The sequence below is a fragment of the Balaenoptera physalus genome (assembly GCF_965194825.1).
Source record: "Balaenoptera physalus genome assembly, chromosome: X".
Classification (NCBI taxonomy): Eukaryota; Metazoa; Chordata; class Mammalia; order Artiodactyla; family Balaenopteridae; genus Balaenoptera; species Balaenoptera physalus.
The window spans coordinates 78,687,113-78,712,514 of NC_138903.1; the positions used below are offsets into that span (position 1 = coordinate 78,687,113).

Below are 25,402 nucleotides of genomic sequence, written 5' to 3' on the forward strand. Positions count from 1 at the left end.
CCTGAGGCTCACAAATATATTGTATTACATGAGATTTAACTGGGTCTCATATTAGAAAGCAGAAACAAAATTACAATATACATGTTATTAACAGATAAATACTTCAAAAATTATTATGTTTTTAAAAGTTACATAAATTGAAAACTGAGGATTCTTGTAATTGAACACCTTGAGAAGCACTTAAAATTACCTCTCAGAGCATAGGTTTGAATATTTTATTCTGTTGCTGATTAATGTTGAATGATATCACAGTTACAGTCATCAGTGACAGAAGAGTTATTTTAATGGATTCTACAGTCTGGAAAATGCTTGTAGGCTGTAAATATGCAGCTGAGCCTTCATGGTTTAGAGAGTATTATACTGTGTTTGCAACAAAATTAATCTTTACTTCTTAATGTGTATATCTCTGTTGTTTAGATTAAACTGATGAATTTGGTTTACATGCAGAGCTTAAAAATGTAATTATGTCTTTTCTGTCCCTAGCATCTCAGTGGAATAATACTGGCTGTCAAGATGAGTTTAGATTTCTTTTTGCTGCTACAGTATTGCATGTTCACCCTTAAGCCTAAATGACAACCTGAGTAGAAATTGAGAAAAAAGAGAAAGCTTTGTCAGATTGTGTAGAAGTGTTGTATTTCATGAGACAACAAGGTTTCATAATTTATATTTCACTGTAAATTACTAATTTGTAAATTTTTCTCTTCATATTATAAATCAAGGTTGGAATAAAAACAGATTCACAGGAAAGAGAAAAGTCTAAGTATCAAGAATATAACCTAGCAATGTTGGGGCATTATTGCTAATTACAATGAAGCGTATGGTTGTTATAAGAAATGTGTTAAACTTGCTATGTGCAAACTTAGATCTTTAACAAGTTCTCCTTATCTTATACTGCACCTATCTTGTATTCCCTCTTGGAGTTTGATGACTGAAAAAAAGATTCATTAATATACATATTAACAATAATGGACAGCTAACACAGTCATTAATGTCATAGCTCAGGTGTTTGGAGAATTCAAGTGTAGTATCATATCATGTCAACCAAATTAAAAGTAGAACAAAGCTATTTCAATAGTGATTCTGAATATTTGGCTATTTTTTGAAAGGCACATAAAATGGTAAACCAACATTTTCATCAAATCAAGCTGTCAAGGATGGCATATTTTTTGTAGGTTATCTTTTCTTGGTTTGATGTTTAGACAATGCTATAAAAGGTACAGTTTAAAAAAAATAATTGTGTTTTACATAGAGTATCCTCCTGTCATTTCTTGAAGAGATTGGCTTGCCCTAATTTTACAAAGAAAGTTGTTTCATCTGTAGTTTAAAAAACATTTAAAATATAACATAACTAAATAAGAAATAATTAGACTACTGGATACATAACTCTGACAAAAATATTTACATCAATATTAAGTATGTAGATCTTGTCAAGAGGAAGAAGGCTTAGAGATAACATTCTAGATTGGTGCTTGTTTTTGACTTTATTGAAACTCCTATAAGCTGACATGAAATTATCATCTGATAATCTTCCACAGCAAATATAAATTTTAAATTTTCACAAATTTGAACTTATTATAAGGAATGCAAGGCTACTCTGAATTTCTATAAAACAAGATACATATATATGTATATGTGGGTATATAAAATATTTTATATACATATATTTATTTTATTTGTAAATACATAAAATTTATTTCAACAAGAAATTGGGGGTATTAATAAGTACCTAGTATATACCTGGCTCTTTTCTGATGCAGAGGATATATTGGGATCAGAAGACATGAATTCCGCAGACTTGGAGCTTACATTTTAGTGGCAGGGTAAGATAATAACCAAATGAATATGTAATATCGTGTCTGGTAGTAGTAAGTGGTATACAATAAATATAAGCTGAGTAAATAAAGAATTAAATTGGTCATATTGTAGAAAAGAAACCAATGAAAAGCCTCTATAGGGAGATAATATTTGTACATAGACCTGAGTAAAGTGAAGGAGTGATATAGAAAATAAACAATAAATCGAGCTGCCACAGGATCGGCATGTATAAGTCATGTTAATCTCTTTTGTATACCATGGTTTATATGGATATGAGTGATGTAAAATATTTAAAAAATTTTATTCCCTTAGGAGTTTTAAAAATTGTCTCTGCAATCTTGTTTGCATACTCAGTTTGCTATAACTTCCGTTTCATGGCTAACAGGAGATCGAAAAAAAATTGTATTTACATATTGCATTTCCATTGAAACGTTTTCTATTTCTCCTATGATCACATATTATGGAAGTTGAAAGATGCTTTTCGTACCTTAGAGGTAATCTAGTCCACTGCACTCCTTCCACAGAAGGGTGCTCAGATAAATATGTGTGATGAGGTAGTGTGTGTGTGTGTGTGTGTGTGTGTGTGCGTTCGTACTCTTGCTTGAAAAGAATACTGCTTATCCTGGTCAAACTTTCCTTTTCATACTGTGTATCACGAGCTTTGACTTAGTATACTGAATTGTTCTTGAAAATAATTCAGTTTCTGTTTGTGGTTTTGCCAATTTTCTCACTATCTCTTTTGGCAGAAACCCAAACTTCCTTACTGTGGTGGGGGCTTAGTAAAAGCAGCATGTGAGCTTTGGTTCAGGAAATTGAATTCTGTTGCAATGCGGTGTCCAAACAGTGGATCTCCATATTACATCATTTGAAGTTGGACTTCAGAGGGATATTATGTTTCTTTCCATCTTTTTGCAAATGCATTCTTTCTTGAGATATAGGTCTAACTTCTCCTAGTTCATAAAAAGTTCTTTTGCAAATGGTTTCTATAAAATTTCCATGTGCCTTCATATGCTTAGCAGAATTTCCAAAATGACCTGCCTAGGATGTCCTAGCTTAATCCTCAGAACCTGTGAGTATGATATCACTCCCATAATTATATTATATGACTTAGTTGCCCTTAAATTAAGGAGAGTATCCTGGATAATCTGGGTGGGCCCAATATAATCACATGAGCTCTTAAAAGAAGAGAGCTTTATCAGGCTGGTGGTGAAGGAAAAGAAACCACAAACATTTAAAATATTAGTGAGATTCAACAACCCATTTCTGGTTTAAAGATGGAGGGAGCTCTGTAAGAAGAAATGTGAACAGCATTAAAGACCTGAGTGAAGTCCCTGGCTGGCAATGAGCAAGAAAGAGATATCTTTCCTATAACTTCAAGGAACTGAATTCTGCCAAATTAGAATGAGCTTGGAAGTGGATTTCCCTCCAGGGACCCCATATAAGAAGCCAGCCTGACCAACAGATTGATTTTAACTCTGTACTACCTTAAGCGCAGAAGCCAAAGCCAACCATACTGTACTAGACTTATGACCTAGAGAACTGTGGGTTAATAAATGAGTGTTGTTTTAAGCTAAGTTTGTGGTAATTTGCTACACAGCAATAGAAAACTAATATATTTCTCAAAATATGGTACTTTGCGCTAAAATCAGTATATATTCTGGAAGACTTGCAAAATGATACTTGTTGAGCAAGCACTGTATACTATATGATCTCAAGCAAAGACTTCAAATTTACTTAACACAGCCACTTTACTTCTGTTTAGGTTTGTTCAGACAGGGAGCAGCATTAGAAGTGGCTGTGTGTGGTATCTGATAAGAATGTATTAGTAAGTCAGTTAGAAGGACTATTTAAATGCTTTTCATTTGAAATGTGCTCTTGTCACTTTGGTGATACTTCTGCTTTTTAAATGTTAGCTATTGATTTGTATGGTTTTGTTTCTGCTTACCATTTACAATTGCTTCTGGGTTAATTATTTTTCTTGCTTGTAAAACAGAGAGGATTTTAGTTCTTTATAAACTTGGAAGATATTTCTGGACATACCTGTTTTGTCCTTGGACAACATATAGCCATTGATATAAACTGCCTAACATATACCCATTGATATAAATTTCCTTTAATAAATTCTGTATTTCTCCTTCTCACTGGCCAATCTTTTTTTTAAAACTGAACCACTAGTGTTATGAGAATAAGACAGATCACTTGATATTACAAAGTAAGATCCTGTTATCTTGCTGCAATAGATTGAATGCTTGTGTCATACAAAAATTTATATGTTGAAATCCTAATCCCCCATGTGATAGTATAAAGAGGTGGGGTCTCTGAACGGTGATTATGTACTGAGGGCAAAGTTCTCATGAATGAGATTTGGTGCCATTATAAAAGAGACCCCAAAGATCTCCCTTGCCCCTTCCACCATGTGAGGAGGCAGTGAGAAAATGGCCAGCTATGAACCAGGAACCAGGTTCTCGGTAGACATTGAATCTGCCAACACCTTGATCTTGGACTTCCCAGCCCCTAAAACTGTGAGAAATAAACTTCTTTAGTTTATAAGCCACCAGTTTATGGTATTTTGTTATAGTAGCTGGAATGGAGTAAAACATTTGCAAATAAATTATGCCTTATAAACAATCTCAAGAGATATTTACTCAGAAAATACAAATGCAAATAAATGTTTGAGACATGTCTCTTTTGTACAATCAGAAGAGTTTCATTGGAAGAAGATTATTTTCTTCTGTTTTAATGACTCCTCAAAATACATTAGTGTTGGTAATTTCAGTTTGAATTGATGGAAAACTTGCTTCTAGTGTTTTAACCAATTTTTGTTAAATTTCAGTTGACACAGTGTGAAACTCTTAACTAAATTGCTTGAGGACCCTTGAAGTTTAAGTGATCTAATTTACACGTCTAATTCTGACTGAGTTATATATTATCATCAAATCCATTTGGAATTAAGTTGATGACACTTTTATTATTTGTCTGTGTAAAATGTGTATAATAGTCTCATCTTTCATTTAAATGTTTTGTATTGTCTTTATTCTGAATAGGTATATATAATACAAAACATATAGGTACATACGTATAATATATTAAGAAATACCTGATCAACCAGAGCAAGTCAGCAAAAATTCTACTGAAATTTTATATTCTAAAGTTTGCTGACTGTAGTGAATAATGAATGAAATTAGTGTAGCAGTTTATTCCATCATTAATTATCTAAAAACAAATCTATTAGACATTAAAAAAAATGTGCTTCTCCAAAATTATAATTGAAAAGCAATCACAATTTAAGGACAAGACACACTGGATTAAATTTTCCCACAGTGCAACCTGTTTTCTTCCTTAAAAAATTCTACCTATATGTATTTATCCCATTCCAGCTTGAAATTTTCTCCCATGCACTTTTTTAAAAAACTTTTTCCTAGGAAAACTCTCACCATAAAGATGCCAATTTACTTTTGTCATTCTGAAATTCAAATTTTAATCTACTAAACACCTTAATGAGAGGATGGGAATCAATTTTCCTTAGAACAATCAGGAGACTCTCTATTCTCTCACTTTCAGCCTTCATCTCTTGGTGACCTCAAAATACTACATGCATAATACATATATATTTTTTGTTTCTTTTTACAAAAGTATTGGGAAGTGAGGTATATGGGGTTTTTAAAAAAAATATTGATATGTAATTGACTTATAACTTTGTATACATTAAGTTGTACAATGTGTTGATTTGATACATTTATATATTGCAGTAAGACTTACCACTTAGCATTAGCTAACACCTCTGTCACATCACATAATTATCATTTCTTCATTATGGTGGAAACAATTAAGTTCTACTCTCTTTTCACCTTTGAAATTTATAGTATAGTTTGTTGTTTATAATCCCTATGCTGTGTATGAAACCTCCAGCATTTATTTATCTACTGGTTGCAAGTTTACACCCTTAAAAATATTTCCCCAACACCCAGCACTGGTAATCGTTACTCTACTCTCTGTTTTCATGATTTTGACCTGCTTTAGATTCCACATTTAAGGGATATCATACAGTACTTGTCTTTCTCTCTCTGAAATATCTAGCTTAGCATAATGCTCTCAAGGTCCATCCATGTTGTTATAAATGGCAGGATTTCCTTCTTTCTCAAAGCTGAATAATATTCCTTTGTGTATATATATATATATATATATATATATATATATATATATATATATATATACACATATGCCACATCTTCTTTATCCATTCATCTATTGATGGACACATAGTAGTTTCCATATTTTGACTCTTGTGAATAATGCTACAATAAATGTGAGTGCATATATCTCTTTGATTTCCTATTTTCATTGCTTTGGGATATATATCCAGAAGTAGAACTGCTGGATGATATGGTAGCTCTACTTTTAATTTATTGAGGAACCTCAATACTCTTTTCCATAGTGGCTGAACCAATTTTCATTTTCACCAACAGTGTACAAGGATTCCCTTTCATCCACATCCTTACCAATGCTTGTTATCTCTTGCCTTCTTCATGACAGCCATTCTAACAGGTGTGAGGTAATATCTCATTGTGATTTTTGACTTGCATTTCCCTGATGATGTTGTGCATCTTTTTATGTACCTATTGGCCATTTGGATATCTTCTTTGGAAAAATGTCTATTTAATTCCTCTGTCCATTTTTAAATTCGATTGTTTTTTGTAATTGAACTGTATGAGTTTATATTTTTTGGATATTAACCTCTTATCTGGTATATGGTTACAATTTTTTTCTCCCATTCTGTACTTTTTTTTCATTTTTTAGATTGTTTCTTTTGTTGTACAAAAGCTTTTCAGTTTGATGTAGTCCACTTGTTTATTTTTGCTTTTGTTGCTTGTGCTTTTGGTGTCCTATTTATAAATATAATTGCCAAGACCAATATCAAGGAGCTTAACACCTATGTTTTCTTCCAAGAGTTTTAAGGTATTAAGTCTTATGTTTAAGTCTTTAATCCATTTTGAGTTCATTTTTGTGAGTGGTGTAAGATAGCTGTCCAATTTATGTGGTTATGCAGTATTCCTAACAGTATTTGTTGAAGAGACTTTCTGTTCCCCATTGAGTGTTCTTGGCTCCCTTGTCAAATATTAGTTGACTGTAAATGCATGTATTTATTTCTGGGCTGTCTATTCTGTTCCTTTGGTCTGTATGTCTATTTTCATGCCAATACCATACTGTTTTAATTATTATAGCATTGTAGTATAGTTTGAAATCAGAAACTGTGATGTCTCTGACTTTGTCCTTCTTTCCCATGATTGTTTTTGCTATTCAGGGTCTTTTGTGCTTCCAGACAAATTTTAGGATTTTTTTTTCTATTTCTGTGAAAAATTGGAATTTTGATAGGGATTGAATTGAATCTATACATGGCTTTGGGTAGTATAAATATTTTAACCATATTAGTTTTTCTGATTCATGACATGGAATACTGTTCCATTTTTTGGGTATTCTTTGATTTCTTTCACCAAAGTCATGTAGTTTTTATTGTACAGAACTTTCACTTTCTTGGTGAACTTTATTTCTTATTCTATTTTTTTGATGCTATTGTGAATGCGATAGTTTTCTTTAATGTTTTTTCAGATGTTCCATTGTTACAATACAAATGTATTGTATACAAATGCAGTTGTATACAAATGCAGTTGATTTCTATGGGTTGATTTTATTTCCTGAAACTTTACTGAATTTGTTGATCAGTTCCAACAGGTTTTTGGTGGAGTCTTTAGGGTTTTCTATATATACTGTCATATCATCTGCAAACAATTGCAATTTTACTTCTTTTGTGATTTGGACGCTTTTCATTTCTTTGTATTGCCTAATTGTTTTAGCTAGAACTTACAGTAATATGTTGAATAGGATTGGTGAGAGTGGACACCCTTGTCTTGTTTTTTGATCTTAGAGGAGAAGCTTTCAGCTTTTCACCATCGAGTATAATGTTAACTGTGGGTTTTCCATATGTGGACTTATTATGTTGAAATATGTTCCTTCTATACCCAATTTGTTTAAGGATTTTGTCATGAAGCATTGTTGTATTTTGTCAAATGCTTTTTTGTGTGTTTATTGAGCTGATCATTTAATTTTTATTGTTTACTCTATTAATGTGGTGTATCAACTTTATTGATTCACATATGTTGAACAATTTATGCATCCCAGAGATAAAACCCCACTTGGTCATGGGGTATAATCTTTTTAATGTGTTCTTGAATTCAATTTGCTAATATTTCATTGAGAATTTTATATTTATATTCATCAGGGATATTGGTCTATAGTTTTCATTTCTTGTAGTGTCTTTATCTGACTTTGGTATCAGAGTAATGCTGGCCTTGTAAAATGAGCTTGGAAGCGCTTGCTCTTCTTCAATTGTTTGTAAGAGTTTGAGAAACATTAGCATTGATTCTTCTTTAAATGTGTAATAGGATTTACCTGTGAAGCCATTTGGTCTTGGGCTTTTCTGTGTTTGAGGTTTTTGATTAAGGGCTCAATTTCCTTACTCATTATTGGTCTCTTTAGATTTTCTGTTTCTTCCTGATTCAGTCTTGGTAAGTTGTATGTTTCTAGGAAATTATCCATTTCTTTTGGTTATTAAATTTTTGACATATATTAATTGTTAGTAGTAATCTTTTATGTTCCTTTTTATTTCTGTAGTTGTAATGTCTCCTTTTTCATTTCTGATTTTATTTATTTGCATCTTCTCTCTCTTTTTCTTAATTACTCTAGCCAATGTTTGTGAATTTTATTTATCTTTTTGAAAAAACAGATCTTAGTATTTCATTTTTTTCTATTTTATTTCTGGTCTCTATTTTATTTATTTCTGCTGTAATCTTTGTTATTCCTTCCTTCTGCTAACTTGGACTTAATTTGTTTTTCTGAATTGTAAAGTTAAATTGTTTATTTGAGTTTTGTTTTAATATATGCATTTATGATTATAAACTTCCTTCTCAGAACTGACTTTGCAGCATCTTATAAGTTTTAGTATGTTTTTCCATTTTCATTTGTTCCAAGATTTCTTAAATTTACCTTTTGATTTCTACCTTGACTTGTTGGTTTTTCAGGAAGGTATTGTTTAATTTCCAAATATTTGTATATTTTCCAGCTTTCCTCTTGTAGATTTCTGGTTTCATACCATTGTGGTTGGAAGAGTACTTGATATAATTTCAATCTTCTTCAATTTTTTAAGACTTTTTTTGCCCCATTATATGTTCTGTTCTGAAGAATGTTCTGTAATCACTTGAGAAGAATGTGTATTCTGCTTCTGTAAGATGGAATGTTCTATAAATGTCTGTTAGGTCCATTTGATCTAATGTATGCTCCAAGTCCAATGTTTCCTTATTGATTTTCCATCTGGATGATCTAGCCATTACTGAACGTGGGGTAATGAAGTTCCCTACTGTTAATGTAGTATTGTCTGTTGCTCCCTTCAGACTGCTTAGTGTTTGCTTAATATATTTAGGTGCTCCTATGTTGGATGCATTTATAATTATGATTGTTATATCTTCTTGATGAATTGACACCTTTGTCATTATATACTGACCTTCTTCGTCTCTGGTTACTGTTTTTTTCTGAAATAAGTATAGCTATTTCTGCTTTCTAAAAGGTTTTCACTTGCATGGGATATGTTTTTCAATGCCTTAACTTTAAGCCTATGAGTGTCCTTAAACCTCATGTGAGTCTCTAATAGGCAGCATACAGGTGGATGGTGTGTTTTTTTAATCCAGCTGGCCACTCTGTGCTATTTGATTGGTGAATTCAATCCATCTTTATTTAGTGTTATCATTGATATATAAGGATTTACTAATGCAATCTTATTGTGTCTGGTTGTTTTGTATTCCCACTGTTTCTTTTTCCCTCTGTTTCTACCTACCATTGTAAATTGGTGATTTTCCATAGTAGTACGCTCTTTTATTATCCTTTGTGCACATATTCTAGGTTTTTGCTTTGTAGTTACCATGAGGCTTACATAAAGACATACCATAGATAATATAGTCCATTTTAAGCAAGTAGAAACTATTTTTAAATTTTATTTATTTTTTATACAGCAGGTTCTTATTAATTATCTATTGTATACATATTAGTGTATATATGTCAAACCTAATCTCCCAATTCATCAGACCAGCCACCCCACTTTTCCCCCTTGGCGTCCATACGTTTGTTCTCTACATCTGTGTCTCTATTTCTGCCTTGCAAACTGGTTCATCTGTACCATTTTTCTAGATTCCACATATACGCATTAATATATGATATTTATTTTTCTCTTTCTGACTTACTTCACTCTGTATGACAGTCTCTAGGTCCATCCAAGTTTCTACAAATGACCCAATTTCATTCCTTTTTATGGCTGAGTAATATTCCATTGTATATGTGTACCACATCTTCTTTATCCATTTGTCTGTTGATGGGCATTTAAGTTGCTTCCATGACCTGGCTATTGTAAATAGTGCTGCAATGAACATTGGGGTGCATGTGTCTTTTTGAATTATGGTTTTCTCTGGGTATATACCCAGTAGTGAGATTGTTGAGTCATATGGTAATTTTATTTTTAGTTTTTTAAGGAACCTCCATACTGTTCTCAATAGTGGCTGTATCAATTTACATTCCCACCAACAGTGCAAGAGGATTCCCTTTTCTCCACATCCTCTCCAGCTTTTGTTGTTTGTAGATTTTCTGATGATGCCCATTCTAACTGGTGTGAGGTGATACCTTATAGTAGTTTTGATTTGCATTTCTCTAATAATTAGTGATGTTCAGCAGCTTTTCATGTGTTTGTTGGCTATTTATAAGTCTTCTTTAGAGAAATGTCTATTTAGGTCTTCTGCCCATTTTTTGATTGTGATGTTTGTTTTTTAAATATTGAGCTGCATGAGCTGTATATATATTTTGGAGATTAATCCTTTGTCCATTGATTTGTTTACAAATAATTTCTCCCATTCTGAGGGTTGTCTTTTCGTCTTGTTCATGGTTTCTTTTGCTGTACAAAAGCTTTTAAGTTTCATTAGGTCCCATTTGTTTATTTTTTATTTTATTTCCATTATTCTAGGAGGTAGGTCAAAAAAGATCTTGCTGTGATTTCTGTCAAAGAGTGTTCTTCTTATGTTTTCCTCTAAGACTTTTATACTGTCCAGTCTTACATTCAGGTCTTTAATCCATTTTGAGTTTATTTTTGTGTATGGTGTTAGGGAGTCTTCTAATTTCATTCTTTTACATGTAGCTGTCCAGTTTTCCCAGCACCACTTATTGAAGAGACTGTCTTTTCTCCATTGTATATCTTTGTCTTCTTTGTCATAGATTAGTTGACCATACGTGCATGGGTTTATGACTGGGCGTTATATCCTGTTCCATTGATTTATATTTCTGTTTTTGTGCCAGTATCATATTGTCTTGATTTTTGTAGCTTTGTAGTATAGTCTAATACCAGGGAGTCTGATTCCTCCAGCTCCATTTTTTTTCCCCTCAAGATTTCTTTGTCTATTTGGGGTCATTATGCTCTCCATATAAATTTTACGATTTTTGGTTCTAGTTCTGTAAAACATGCTGTTGGTGATTTCACAGGGATTGCAATGAATCTGTAGATTGCTTTGGGTAGTGTACTCATTTTCATGTTATTGATTCTTCCAATCGAAGAACATGGTGTATCTCTCCATCTGTTTGTGTCATCTTTGATTTATTTCATCAGTGCCTTATAGTTTTCTGTATACAGATCTTTTACCTCCTTATATAAGCTTATTCCTAGGTATTTTATTCTTTTTGTTGCAGTGGTGAATGGGATTGTTTCCTTAATTTCTCTTTCTGATCTTTCGTTGTTAGTGTATAGGAATGCAAGTGATTTCTGTGCATTAAGGTTGTATCCTGCAACTTTACCAAATTTATTGATTAGCTGTAGAAGTTTTCTGTTGGCATCTTTAGTATTATCTATGTATAGTACCATGTCATCTGCTAACAGTGAAAATTTTACTTCTTTTCCAATTTGTAGTCCTTTTATTTATTTTTCTTCTCTGATTGCTGTGGCTAGGACTTCCAAATCTATGTTGAATAATAGTAGTGAGAGTGGACCAAACTGATAGGAACTTACTTTGTTTTTTTGGGTTTTTTTTTAACATCTTTATTGGAGTATAATTGCTTTACAATGCTGTGTTAGTTTCTGCTCTATAACAAAGTGAATCAGTCATACATATACATATGTTCCCACATCTCCTCCCTCCTGCATCTCCCTCCCTCCCACCCTCCCCATCCCACCCCCCAGGCGGTCACAAAGCACAGAGCTGATCTCCCTGCGCTATGTGGTTGCTTCCCACTAGCTATCTATTTTATGTTTGGTAGTGTATATAGGTTTATGCCACTCTCTCACTTTGTCATAACTTACCCTTCCCCCTCCCCATATCCTCAAGTCCATTCTCTAGTAGGTCTGTGTCTTTATTCCTGTCTTGCCTCTAGGTTCTTCATGACCATTTTTTTTTATCCCTTAGATTCCATATGTATGTGTTAGCATACTGTATTTGTTTTTCTCTTTCTGACTTACTTCACTCTGTATGACAGACTCTAGGTCCATCCACCTCACTACAAATAACTCCATTTCGTTTCTTTTTATGGCTGAGTAATATTCCATTGTATATATGAGCCACATCTCCTTTATCCATTCATCCGATGATGGACATATAGGTTGCTTCCATGTCCTGGATATTGTAAATAGAGCTGCAGTGAATATTTTGGCACACGACTTTTTTGAATTATGGTTTTCTCAGGGTATATGCCCAGTAGTGGGATTGCTGGGTCATACGGTAGTTCTATTTGTAGATTTTTAAGGAACGTCCATACTGTTCTCCATAGTGGCTGTATCAATTTACATTCCCACCAACAGTGCAAGAGTGTTCCCTTTTCTCCACACCCTCTCCAGCATTTATTGTTTCTAGATTTTTTGATGATGGCCATTCTGAGTGGTGTGAGATGATATCTCATTGTAGTTTTGATTTGAATTTCCCTAATGATTAATGATGTTGAGCATTCTTTCATGTGTTTGTTGGCAATCTGTATATCTTCTTTGGAGAAATGTCTATTTAGGTCTTCTGCCCATTTTTGGTTTGGGTTGTTTGTTTTTTTTTTGTTATTGAGCTGCATGAGCTGCTTGTAAATCTTGGAGATTAATCCTTTGTCAGTTGCTCCATTTGCAAATATTTTCTCCCATTCTGAGGGTTGCTTTTTGGTCTTGTTTATGGTTTCCTTTGCTGTGCAAAAGCTTTTAAGTTTCATTAGGTCCCATTTGTTTATTTGTGTTTTTATTTCCATTTCTCTAGGAGGTGGGTCAAAAAGGATCTTGCTGTGATTTATCTCATAGAGTGTTCTGCCTATGTTTTCCTCTAAGAGTTTGATAGTGTCTGGCCTTACATTTAGGTCTTTAATCCATTTTGAGTTTATTTTTGTGTATGGTGTTAGGAAGTGTTTTAACTTCATACTTTTACATGTACCTGTCCAGTTTTCCCAGCACCACTTATTGAAGAGGCTGTATTTTCTCCACTGTATATGCTTGCTTCCTTGATCAAAGATAAAGTGACCATATGTGCGTGGGTTTATCTCTGGGATTTCTATCCCGTTCCATTCATCTATGTTTCTGTTTTTGTGCCAGTACCATACTGTCTTGATTACCGTAGCTTTGTAATATAGGCTGAAGTCAGGGAGCCTGATTCCTCCAGCTCCATTTTTCGTTCTCAAGATTGCTTTGGCTATTCGGGGTCTTTTGTGTTTCCATACACATTGTGAAATTTTTTGTTCTAGTTCTGCAAAAAATGCCAGTGGTAGTTTGATAGGGATTGCATTGAATCTTTAGATTGCTTTGGGTAGTAGAGTCATTTTCACAATGTTGATTCTTCCAATCCAAAAACATGGTATATCTCTCCATCTATTTGAATCATCTTTAATGTCTTTCATCAGTGTCTTATAATTTTCTGCATACAGGTCTTTTGTCTCCTTAGGTAGGTTTATTCCTAGATATTTTATTCTTTTTTTGCAATGGTAAACGGGAGTGTTTTCTTAATTTCACTTTCAGATTTTTCATCATTAGTGTATAGAAATGCAAGAGATTTCCGTGCATTAATTTTGTATCCTGCTACTTTACCAAATTCATTGATTAGCTCTAGTAGTTTTCTGGTAGCATCTTTAGGATTCTCTATGTATAGGATCATGTCATCTGCAAACAGTGACAGCTTTACTTCTTCTTTTCCTAATTTGGATTCCTTTTATATCTTTTTCTTCTCTGATTGCTGTGGCTAACACTTCCAAAACTATGTTGAATAATAGTGGTGAGAGTGGGCAACCTTGTCTTGTTCCTGATCTTAGTGGAAATGATTTCAGTTCTTCACCATTGAGGATGATGTAGGCTGTGGGTTTGTCATATATGGCCTTTATTATGTTGAGGAAAGTTCCCTGTATGCTTACCTTCTGTAGGGCTTGTATCATAAATGGGTGTTGAATTTTGTCGAAAGCTTTCTCTGCATCTATTGAGATGATCATATGGTTTTTCTCCTTCAATTTGTTAATATGGTGTATCACGTTGATTGATTTGCGTATATTGAAGAATCCTTGCATTCCTGGAATAAACCACTTGATCATGGTGTATAATACTTTTAATGTGCTGTTGGATTCTGTTTGCTAGTATTTTTTTGAGGATTTTTGCATCTGTGTTCATCAGTGATATTGGCCTGTAGTTTTCTTTCTTTGTGACATCTTTGTCTGGTTTTGGTATCAGGGTGATGGTGGCCTCGTAGAATGAGTTGGGGACTGTTCCTCCCTTTGCAAGATTTTGGAAGAGTTTGAGTAGGATAGGTGTTAGCTCTTCTCTAAATGGCTGATAGAATTCGCCTGTGAAGCCATCTGGTCCTGGGCTTTTGGTTGTTGGAAGATTTTTAATCAGAGTTTCAGTTTCAGTGCTTGTGATTGGTCTGTTCATATTTTCTATTTCTTCCTCTTTCAGTCTCGGAAGGTGGTGCATTTCTAAGAATTTGTCCATTTCTTCCAGGTTGTCCATTTTACTGGCATAGAGTTGCTTGTAGTAATCTCTCATGATCCTTTGTATGTCTGCAGTGTCAGTTGTTACTCCTCCGTTTTCATTTCTAATTCTATTGATTGGAGTCTTCTCCCTTTTTTCTTGATGAGTCTGGCTAATGGTTTATCAATTTTGTTTATCTTCTCAAAGAACCTGCTTTTAGTTTTGTTGATCTTTGCTCTTGTTTCCTTCATTTCTTTTCCATTCATTTCTAATCTGATCTTTATGATTTCTTTTGTTCTGCTAGCTTTGGGGGTTTTTTGTTCTTCTTTCTCTAATTGCTTTAGGTGCAAGGTTAGGTTGTTTATTCGAGGTGTTTCCTGTTTCTTGAGGTAGGCTTCTATTGCTATAAACTTCCCTCTTAGAACTGCTTTTGCTGCATCCCATAGGTTTTGGGTCGTCGTGTCTCCATTGTCATTTGTTTCTAGGTAGTTTTTGATTTCCCCTTTGATTTCTTCAGTGATCACTTCGTTATTAAGTAGTGTATTGTGTGGCCTCCATGTGTTTGTGTTTTTTACAGATCTTTTCCTGTAATTGATATCTAGTCTCCTAGCATTGTGGTCGGAAAAGTTACTTGATATGATTTCAATTTTCTTAAATTTTTCAAGGCTTGATTTGTGACCCACGATATGAACTATCCTGAAGAATGTTCCATGAGCACTTGAGAAAAATGTGTATTCTGTTGTTTTGGGGTGGAATATCCTATAAATATCAATTAAGTCCATCTTGTTTAATGTATCATTTAAAGCTTGTTTTTCCTTATTTATTTTCATTTTGTATGATCTGTCCATTGGTGAAAGTGGGGTGTTAAAGTCCCCTACTATGATTGTGTTACTGTCGATTTCCCCTTTTATGGCTGTTAGTATTTGCCTTATGTATTGAGGTGCTCCTATGTTGGATGCATAAATATTTACAATTGTTATATCTTCTTCTTGAATCGGTCCCTTTATCATTATATAGTGTCCTTCTTTTTCTCTTGTAATAGTCTTTATTTTAAAGTCTATTTTGTCTGATATGAGAATTGCTACTCCAGCTTTCTTTTGATTTCCATTTGCATGGAATATCTTTTTCCATCGCCTCTCTTTCAGTCTGTATGTGTCCCTAGGTTTGAAGTGGGTCTCTTGTAGACAGCATATATATGGGTCGTGTTTTTGTATCCATTCAGCCAGTCTGTGTCTTTTGGTGGGAGCATTTAATCCATTTATGTTTAAGGTAATTATCGATATGTATGTTCCTATTCCTATTTTCTTAAATGTTTTGGGTTTGTTATTGTAGGTGTTTTCCTTCTCTTGTGTTTCTTCCTAGAGAAGTTCCTTTAGCCTTTGTTGTAAAGCTGGTTTGGTGGTGCTGAACTCTCTCAGCTTTTGCTTGTCTGTAAAGGTTTTAATTTCTCCATCAAATCTGAATGAGATCCTTGCTGGTTAGAGTAATCTTGGTTGTAGGTTTTTCCCCTTCATCACTTTAAATACGTTCTGCCTCTCCCTTCTGGTTTGCAGAGTTTCTGCTGAAAGATCAGCTGTTAACCTTATGGGGATTTCCTTGTGTGTTATTTGTTGTTTTTCCCTTGCTGCTTTTAATATGGTTTCTTTATATTTAATTTTTGATAGTTTGAGTAAAATGTGTCTTGGCGTGTTTCTCCTTGGGTTTATCCTGTATGGGACTCTCTGTGCTTCCAGGACTTGATTAACTATTTCCTTTCCCATATTAGGGAAGTTTTCCACTATAATCTGTTCAAATATTTTCTCAGTCCCTTTCTTTTTCTCTTCTTCTTCTGGGACCCCTATAATTCGAATGTTGGTGTGTTTAATGTTGTCCCAGAGGTCTCTGAGACTGTCCTCAGTTCTTTTCATTCTTTTTTCTTTATTCTGCTCTGCAGTAGTTTTTTCCACCATTTTATCTTCCAGGTCACTTCTCCATTCTTCTGCCTCAGTTATTCTGCTATTGATCCCTTCTAGAATATTTTTAATTTAATTTATTGTGTTTTTCATCATTGCTTGGTTCCTCTTTAGTTCTTCTGAGTCCTTGTTAAATGTTTCTTGCATTTTGCCTATTCTATTTCCAAGATTTTGTATCATCTTTACTATCATTATTCTGAATTCTTTTACAGGTGGACTGCCTATTTCCTCTTCATTTGTTAGGTCTGGTGTGTTTTTACCTTGTTCCCTCATCTGCTGTGTGTTGTTCTGTCTTCTCATTTTGCTTATCTTACTGTGTTTGGGGTCTCCTTTTCACAGGCTGCAGGTTCGTAGTTCCCGTTGTTTTTGGTGTCTGTCCCCTGTGGCTAACGTTGGTTCAGTGGGTTGTGTAGGCTTCCTGGTGGAGGGCACTAGTGCCTGTGTTCTGGTGGATGAGGCTGGATCTTGTCTTTCTGGTGGGCACGTCCACGTCTGGTGGTGTGTTTTGGGGTGTCTGTGGCCTTATTATGATTTTAGGCAACGTCTCTGCTAATGGATGGGGTTGTGTTCCTGTCTTGCTAGTTGTTTGGCATAAGGTGTCCAGCACTGTAGCTTGCTGGTCATTGAGTGAAGCTGGGTCTTGGTGTTGAGATCGAGATTTCTGAGAGATTTTTGCCATTTCGTATTACGTGGAGCTGGGAGGTCTCTTGTGGACCAGTGTCCTGAAGTTGGCTCTCCTACCTCAGAGGCACAGTCCTCATGCCTCGGTGGAGCACCAAGAACCTTTCCTCCACACGGCTCAGAATAAAAGCGAGAAAAAATAGAAAGAAAGAAAGAAAGGGGATAAAATAAAGTAAAATATAATAAAGTAAGATAAAATAAAATCAAGCTATTAAAATAAAAAATAAGAAAATAATTATTAAGAAAAAATTTATTAAGAAAGAAAAATTTTTAATTTTTTAAAATAATTTTTTTAATTTTTTAAAATAAAAAATAAGAAAAAAATTAAGAAAAAATTTATTAAGAGAAATAAGTTAAAATTTTTATAATAAAAAATAAGAAAAAAATTTATTAAGAAAAATAATTTTTTTTAAATAAAAAATAAAAAAATTATTAAGAAAAATTTTTTTTTAATTTTTTAAAATAAAAAATAAGAAAAAATTATTAAGAAAATATTTATTAAGAGAAAAAAAATTAAAAAACGGATGGACCGAACCCTAGGACAAATCGTGAAAACAAAGCCATACAGACAAAATCTCACACAGAAGCATACACATACACACTCACAAAAAGAGGAAAAGGGGAAAAAATAGCATATCCTGCTCCCAAAGTCCACCTCCTCAATTTGGGATGATTCTTCATCTATTCAGGTATTCAACAGATGCAGGTACATCCAGTTGTTTGTGGAGATTTAATCCGCTGATTCTGAGGCTGCTGGAAGAAATTTCCCTTTCTCTTTGTTCACAAAGTCACAGGGTTCAGCTTTGGATTTGCACTCGCCTCTGCGTGTAGGTCGCCTGAGGGCATCTCTTCTTCACTCAGACAAGACGGGGTTAAAGAGCAGCTGCTTCGGGGGCTCTGGCTCACTCAGGCCAGGGGGAGGGAGGGGTACGGATGTGGGGTGAGCCTGCGGCGGCAGCGGCCAGCGTGACATTGCAGCAGCCTGAGGCACACTGTGCATTCTCCTGGGGAAGTTGTCCCTGGCTCACGGGAAGCTGGTAGTGGCGGGCTGCGCAGGCTCCCAGGAGGGGCGGTGCAGATAGTGACCTGTGCTCGCACACAGGCTTCTTGGTGGTGGCAGCAGCAGCCTTAGAGTTTCATGCCTGTCTCTGGGGTCCACGCTGATAGCCGCGGCTCGCGCCCGTCTGGAGCTCGTTTAGGCTGTGCTCTGAATCCTCTCTCCTCACGTACCAGTAAACAAACAGGCAAGAAAATGTCTCTTGCCTGTTTGGCAGCTCCAGATCTTTTCCCGGACTCCCTCCTGGCTAGCTGTGGTGCGCTAACCCCTTCAGGCTGTGTTTACGTCGCCAACCCCAGTCCTCTCCCTTCGTTATGATCGAAGCCCGAGCCTCAGCTTCCAGCCCCTGCCTACCCCGGCGGGTGAGCAGACAAGCCTCTCGGGCTGGTGCATGCTGGTGGGCACCACTCCTCCGTGCAGGAATCTCTCTGCTTTGCCCTCCTCACCCCTGTGGCTGCACTCTCCTCTGTGGCTCCAAAGCTTTCCGCCTCCGCCACCCGCAGTCTCCGCCTGCGAACAGGCTTCCTAGTGTGTGGAAACCTTTCCTCCTTCACGGCTCCCTCCCCCTGGTGCAGGTCCCCTCCCTATTCTTTTGTCTCTGTTATTTCTTTTTTCTTTTGCCCTACCCAGGTACATGGGGAGTTTCTTGCCTTTTGGGAGGTCTGATGTCTTCTGCCAGCGTTCAGTGGGTGTTCTATAGGAGCAGTTCCACGTGTAGATGTATTTCTGATGTATCTGTGGGGAGGAAGGTGATCTCCACGTCTTACTCGTCTGCCGTCTTGCCCAGACCCCCCACTTACTTTGATTATTTACAAAAGCTTCCCTCCTTTTGTATTTTTACCTCTTTTTATTGTGTACTTATTAACAAATTATAGTAGCTAAAATTGTCTTTAATATTATTTTCCTTTGATGTTTGTACAATAGTAAAATGGGTAACACACCATCCTATTACAGAATTAGAGCTTTCTAATTCTGACTGTGTATTTACCTTTACCAGTATGTTGTATACTTTCATATGTTTTCATGTCACTGTTAACATATTTTCATTTCAGCCTGAAGAATTCCTTTTAGCATTTCTTGCAAGGAGAGTCTAATGGTGATAAACACTCTTAGCTTTTGTTTGTCTAGAAAAGTCATTATTTCCCCTTGTTAGGCTGTGCCCCACTGTCTTGCAATGCTTGCAATTGTCCAGCCACTAGACCCGAGAAGGAATCTGGAGTCAGTGTTAGAGACATCAGTGATTTATTGGAAAGGGAATCTTACAAGTCAGAGGTAAAGGTCCTGGAGCAACATTCCACTGTGTAAGGCTGATGTCATGCAGGACACAACAGCAATCTTTGCTACACACAGGGGGAGTAAGCTATCAGTTATAGGCGGCATGCGGTCATGTTCCTTGGTTGCCAGAGTGACTGCTGAACACATGCCCCTTCAGTTCTTTGGGTTAGCAACTGTTGCGAGGGTCACTGTTTCCTGTTGATGACCTGTTGATGGAGCCATTCTGGTCCAAGTGTTAGAACAAGCTGGGGGTTGGGCTGATCACACAGATAGTTACTGATTAAATTTTCAGCTTAGGTATGGTAGTCAAACATGTACATAATGTAAGGGTGAGGCAGGCCAGGCGGGGCAAGAGTGCAATAGAGCAGCCATCTTATGAGGCCTGATCATACTCTCCTTCAATCTGAAAGATAATTTTGAAGGATAAAATATTATTGAGGAGCAATTTTTTTTTTCTTCTAACACTTTAAATATGTCATTCCACTCTTTTCTGCCCTGTAGGGTTCTTCTGAGAAATCTGCTGATAGCCTAATGAGGGTTCCCTTGTAGGTTACAATGTTTTTGTTTTTTTTTTCTCTCTCTCTCTCTTTTTTTAAAATTATTTCTTTATATTTCATTATAATGTGTCTTGGAGAAAGTGTTTCAACATTAAGATAATAAGGTGATCTATTAGGTTTATAAACTTGGATGTCCAAGTCTCTCCCCTGGTTTGGGAAGTTCTCAGCTATTATTTCTTTAAATAAACTCTTTGCATCCTTCTTTTACTCTTGTAATTCTGGACTATTAATTGATCTAATATTTGTTCTTTTGGTGTATTCCCATAGGTCATGTAAGTTTTCTTTACTCTTTTCTTTTTCTTCATTCTACTGTAATTGGTTTATTTCAAAATTCCTATCCTCTAACTCACTTATTCTATTTTCACTTGCTCTACTCCATCACAGATGCTCTCTACTACATTTTTTTTTTTAATTTCACTCATTTGTTCTACAGCTTCATAGTGCCTGCTTGGTTCTTTGTTATGATTTCTATTTCTTTGGTAAATATCTCATTTGAACCCTTATTTTTGTTTTCATAATTTTGTTAAATTGTCTTTTCGAGTTTCTTTAGCTCATTGAGTTTCTTGAAAACAGCTATTTTAAATTCTTTATCAGATCACAAAATTTTGTGCCTCTGAGCTTGGTTTTTGGAGACATTATCTTTTTGTGATGACGTGTTTTTGTGACTTTTCATGTTCCTTGTAATTTGTGTTACTGCTTTGACATTTGAAGTAGCAGATGCCTTTTAAAATTAACTGAAATAATGTAAGTACTTATCAGATTACCTGGCATGTAGTGGTACTTCAATAAATATTGGTAATAATAGTAATAATTATTATTAGATATACTTATTATTAAATTATATATAAAAATTATACATGTTGCTGGTAGGATCACATTAGGTAAAAAAGGGATATGTAGGGATATTCTTAAACATCTTTGGGCTGATGCCCTAGCAATATGAAATACCCGAGTCTTCCTAAGAAACATTCAACAGTCAAGGATAGAATAAAAGTGAAGATCAAGACTATGAGCAATAGTTGCATCTCCTTTGATCATTTGGTCTTTCTTTCTTTTCTTCTATCATTGCAATTATAACGTGATGGAAAAACAACTCATGTGTTGGGGTTTCTTGTTCTGGGGTTCATTTGTGTATGGGCATATCTCAGAAACTAACAGAGTAGCCAGGCAGTGTGGAGGAGCCTTCTGCAAGGAAACTAAGCCTACAAGAAAAATTAAGAGACTGTTTGCTACAACAGCATACCCTGGCAAAACAGTAAAGACTGCATGAGAGTAAAATATTTGTGAGTTGTAATGTAAGCTTTCCTCAGAGTATTCCTAAAAATACTGGGTAATAGGTATTCTTCAAGATTGCAATATCTGGAGGAGCTTCAAGATGGCAGAAGAGTAAGACGTGGAGATCAACTTCCTCCCCACAAATACATCAGAAATACATCTACATGTGGAACAACTCCTACAGAACACTGACTGAACGCTGGCAGAAGACCTCAGACCTCCCAAAAGGCAAGAAACTCCCCACGTAGCTGGGTAGGGCAAAAGAAAAAAGGAAAAACAGAGACAAAAGAATAGGGACAGGACCTGCACCAGTGGAAGGGAGCTGTGAAGGAGGAAAGGTTTCCAAACACTAGGAAGCCCCTTCGTGGATGGAGACTGCAGGAAGCAGAGAGGGGAAGCTTCAGAGCCACGGAAGAGAGTGCAGCAACAGGGGTGCAGAGGGCAAAGTGGAGAGATTCCCACACAGAGGACTGGTGCAAACCGGCACTCACTAGTCCGAGAGGCTTGTCTGCTCACCCGCCGGAACGGGTGGGGGCTGGGAGCTGAGGGTCAAGCTTCGGAGGTCAGACCCCAGTGAGAGGACTGGGGTTGGCTGCATGAACACAGCCTGAAGGGGCTAGTGCACCACGGATAGCCGGGAGAGAGTCCGGGAAAAGGTCTGGAATTGCCTAACACGCAAGAGATCTTTTCTTGCCTCTTTGTTCCCTGGTGTGTGAGGAGAGGGGATTAAGAGGGCTGCTTAAAGGACCTTCAGAGATGGGTGCAAGCCGCAGCTCTCAGCACAGACCCCAGATACGGGCATGAGACGCTAAGGCTGCTGCTGCAGCCATGGAGAAGCCTGTGTGCAAGCAAAGGTCACTATCCACACCTCCCCTCCTAGGAGTCTGTGCAGCCAGCCACTGCCAGGGTCCTGTGATCCAGGGACAACTTCCCTGGGAGAAAACACGGTGCGCCTCAGGCTGGTACAAGGTCATACCTGCCTCTGTCACCACAACCTCGCCCTGCACTATGGACCACTCCCTCCCCTGGGCCTGAGGGAGCCAGAGCCCACGAATCAGCTACTCCTTTAACCCCGTCCTGTCTGAGAAAAGAACAGATGCCCTCAGGCGACCTACAGGCAGTCGAAGGGCCAAATCCAAAGCTGAACACCAGGAGTTGTGCGAACAAAGAAGAGAAAGGTAAATTTATCCCAGCAGCCTCTGGAACAGCAGATTAAACCTCCACAATCAACTTGATGTACCCTGCATCTGTGGAATACCTGAATAGACAATGAATCATCCAAAATTGAGGAGGTGGACTTTGGGAACAATGATATATATATATATTTCCCTTTTTCTGTTTTTCCATGTGGATGACAGGCTCTTGGTGCTCCAGCCAGGTGTCAGGGCTGTGCATCTGAGGTGGGAGAGCCAAGTTCAGGACACTGGTCAACAAGAGACATCCCAGCTCCATGTAATATCAAATGGTGAAAATTCCTCAGAGATCTCCATCTCAATGCCAAGACCCAGCTCCACTGAATGACCAGCAAGCTACAGTGCTGGACACCCTAGGCCAAACAACTAGCAAGACAGGAACACAACCCCATCCATTAGCAGAGAGGCTGCCTAAAATCATAATAAAGCCAGAGACACCCCAAAACACACCACCAGATGTGGACCTGCCCACCAGAAAGACAAGATCCAGCCTCATCCACCAGAACACAGGCACTAGTCCCCTCCACCAGGAAGCCTACACAACCCACTGAACGAAACTTAGCCACTGGGGACACACACCAAAAACAACAGGAACTACGAACCTGCAGCCTGTGAAAAGGAGACCCCCAACACAGTAAGAAAAGCAAAATGAGAAGACAGAGAAACACACAGGAGATGAAGGAGCAAGGCAAAAATCCACCAGACCTAACAAATGAAGAAGATATGGCAGTCTACCTGAAAAACAATTCAGAATAATGATAGTAAAGATGATCCAAAATCTTGGAAATAATAGAAAGGAGAAAATATAAGAAACGTTTAACAAGGACCTAGAAGAACTAAAGAGCAAACAGACAGTGATGAACAAAAAAATAAATGAAATTAAAAATTCTCTAGAAGGGATCAATAGCAGAATAACTGAGGCAAAAGAACCGATAAGTGACCTGGAAGATAAAAGAGTGGAAATAACTACCGCAGAGCAGAATAAAGAAAAAAGAATGAAAAGAATAGAGGACAGTCTCAGAGACCTCTTGGACAACATTAAATGCACCAACATTCGAATTACAGGGGTCCCAGAAGAAGAAGAGAAAAAGAAAGCAACTGAGAAAATACGTGAAGAGATTATAGTTGAAAAGGTCCCAAATATGGGCAAGGAAAGAGTTAATCAAGTCCAGGAAACACAGAAAGTCCCGTATAGGATAAATCGAAGGAGAAACACGCCAAGACATATATTAGTCAAACTATCAAAAATTAAATACAAAGAAAATATATTAAAAGCAGCAAAGGAAAAACAACACATAACACACAAGGGGATCCCCATAAGGTTAACAGCTGATCTTTCAGCAGAAACTCTGCAAGCCAGAAGGCAGTGGCAGGACATATTTAAAAGGATGAAGGAGAAAAACCTACAACCAAGATTACTCTACCCAGCAAGGATCTCATTCAGATTTGATAGAGAAATTAAAACCTTTACAGACAAGCAAACCTAGGAGAATTCAGCACCACCAAACCACCTTTACAACAAATGCTAAAGGAACTTCTCTAGGCAGGAAACACAAGAGTAGATAAAGACACACAATAACAAACACAAAACAATTAAGAAAATGGTAATAGGAACATACATATTGATAATTACCTTAAATGTAAATGGATTAAATGCTCCAAACAAAAGACATAGACTGTCTGAATGGATACAAAAACAAGACCTGTATATATGCTGTGTACAAGAGACCCACTTCAGATCTAGGGACACATATGGACTGAAAGTGAGGGGATGGAAAAAGATATTCCATGCAAATGGAAATCAAAAGAAAGCTGGATTAGCAATTCTCGTATCAGACAAAATAGACTTTGAAGTAAAGACTATTACAAGAGACAAAGTAGGACACTACATAATGATCAAGGGATCAATACTAGAAGAAGATATGAAAAGTGTAAATATTTATGAAACCAACATAGGAGCACCTCAATACATAAGGCAAATACTAACAGCCATAAAAGGGGAAATCGACAGTAACGTATTCATAGTAGAGGATTTTCATACCCCACTTTCACCAATGGACAGATCATCCAAAAGGAAAATAAATAAGGAAACACAAGCTTTAAATGATACATTAAACAAGATGGACTTAATTGATATTTATAGGACATTCCCTCCAGAAACAACAGAATACACATTCTTCTCAAGTGCTCATGGAACATTCTGCAGGATAGATCATATCTTGGGTCACAAATCAAGCCTTGGTAAATATAAGAAAATTGAAATTGTATCAAGTGTCTTTTCTGACCAAATGCTATGAGACTAGATATCAATTATAGGAAAAAACCTGTAAAAAATACAAACACATTGAGTCTAAACAATACACTACTTAATAACCAATATATCACTGAAGAAATCAAAGAGGAAATCAAAAAATACCTTGAAACAAATGACAATGAAAACAAGACGACCCACAACCTATGGGATACAGCAAAAGCTGTTCTAAGAGGGAAGTATATAGCAATGCAATCCTACCTCAAGAAACAAGAAACATCTCAAATAAACAACCTAAACTTACACCTAAAGCAAATAGAGAAAGAAGAACAAAAAAACCCCAAAGTTA

General features: G+C 36.3%; 2 long non-coding RNA genes across 2 annotated transcripts in view; both read left to right on the forward strand.

The window, feature by feature from the left end:
• Window positions 1-25,402, forward strand: part of LOC309653145 — an 823,893-nt gene that overhangs the window by 118,563 nt on the left and 679,928 nt on the right. The window lies entirely within an intron of this gene.
• Window positions 18,980-25,402, forward strand: part of LOC309653144 — a 59,499-nt gene continuing 53,076 nt past the window's right edge. The window contains exon 1 of the long non-coding RNA XR_014259016.1: window positions 18,980-23,912. This is a non-coding gene — a long non-coding RNA (uncharacterized lncRNA). The remainder of the gene's footprint in view (window positions 23,913-25,402) is intronic.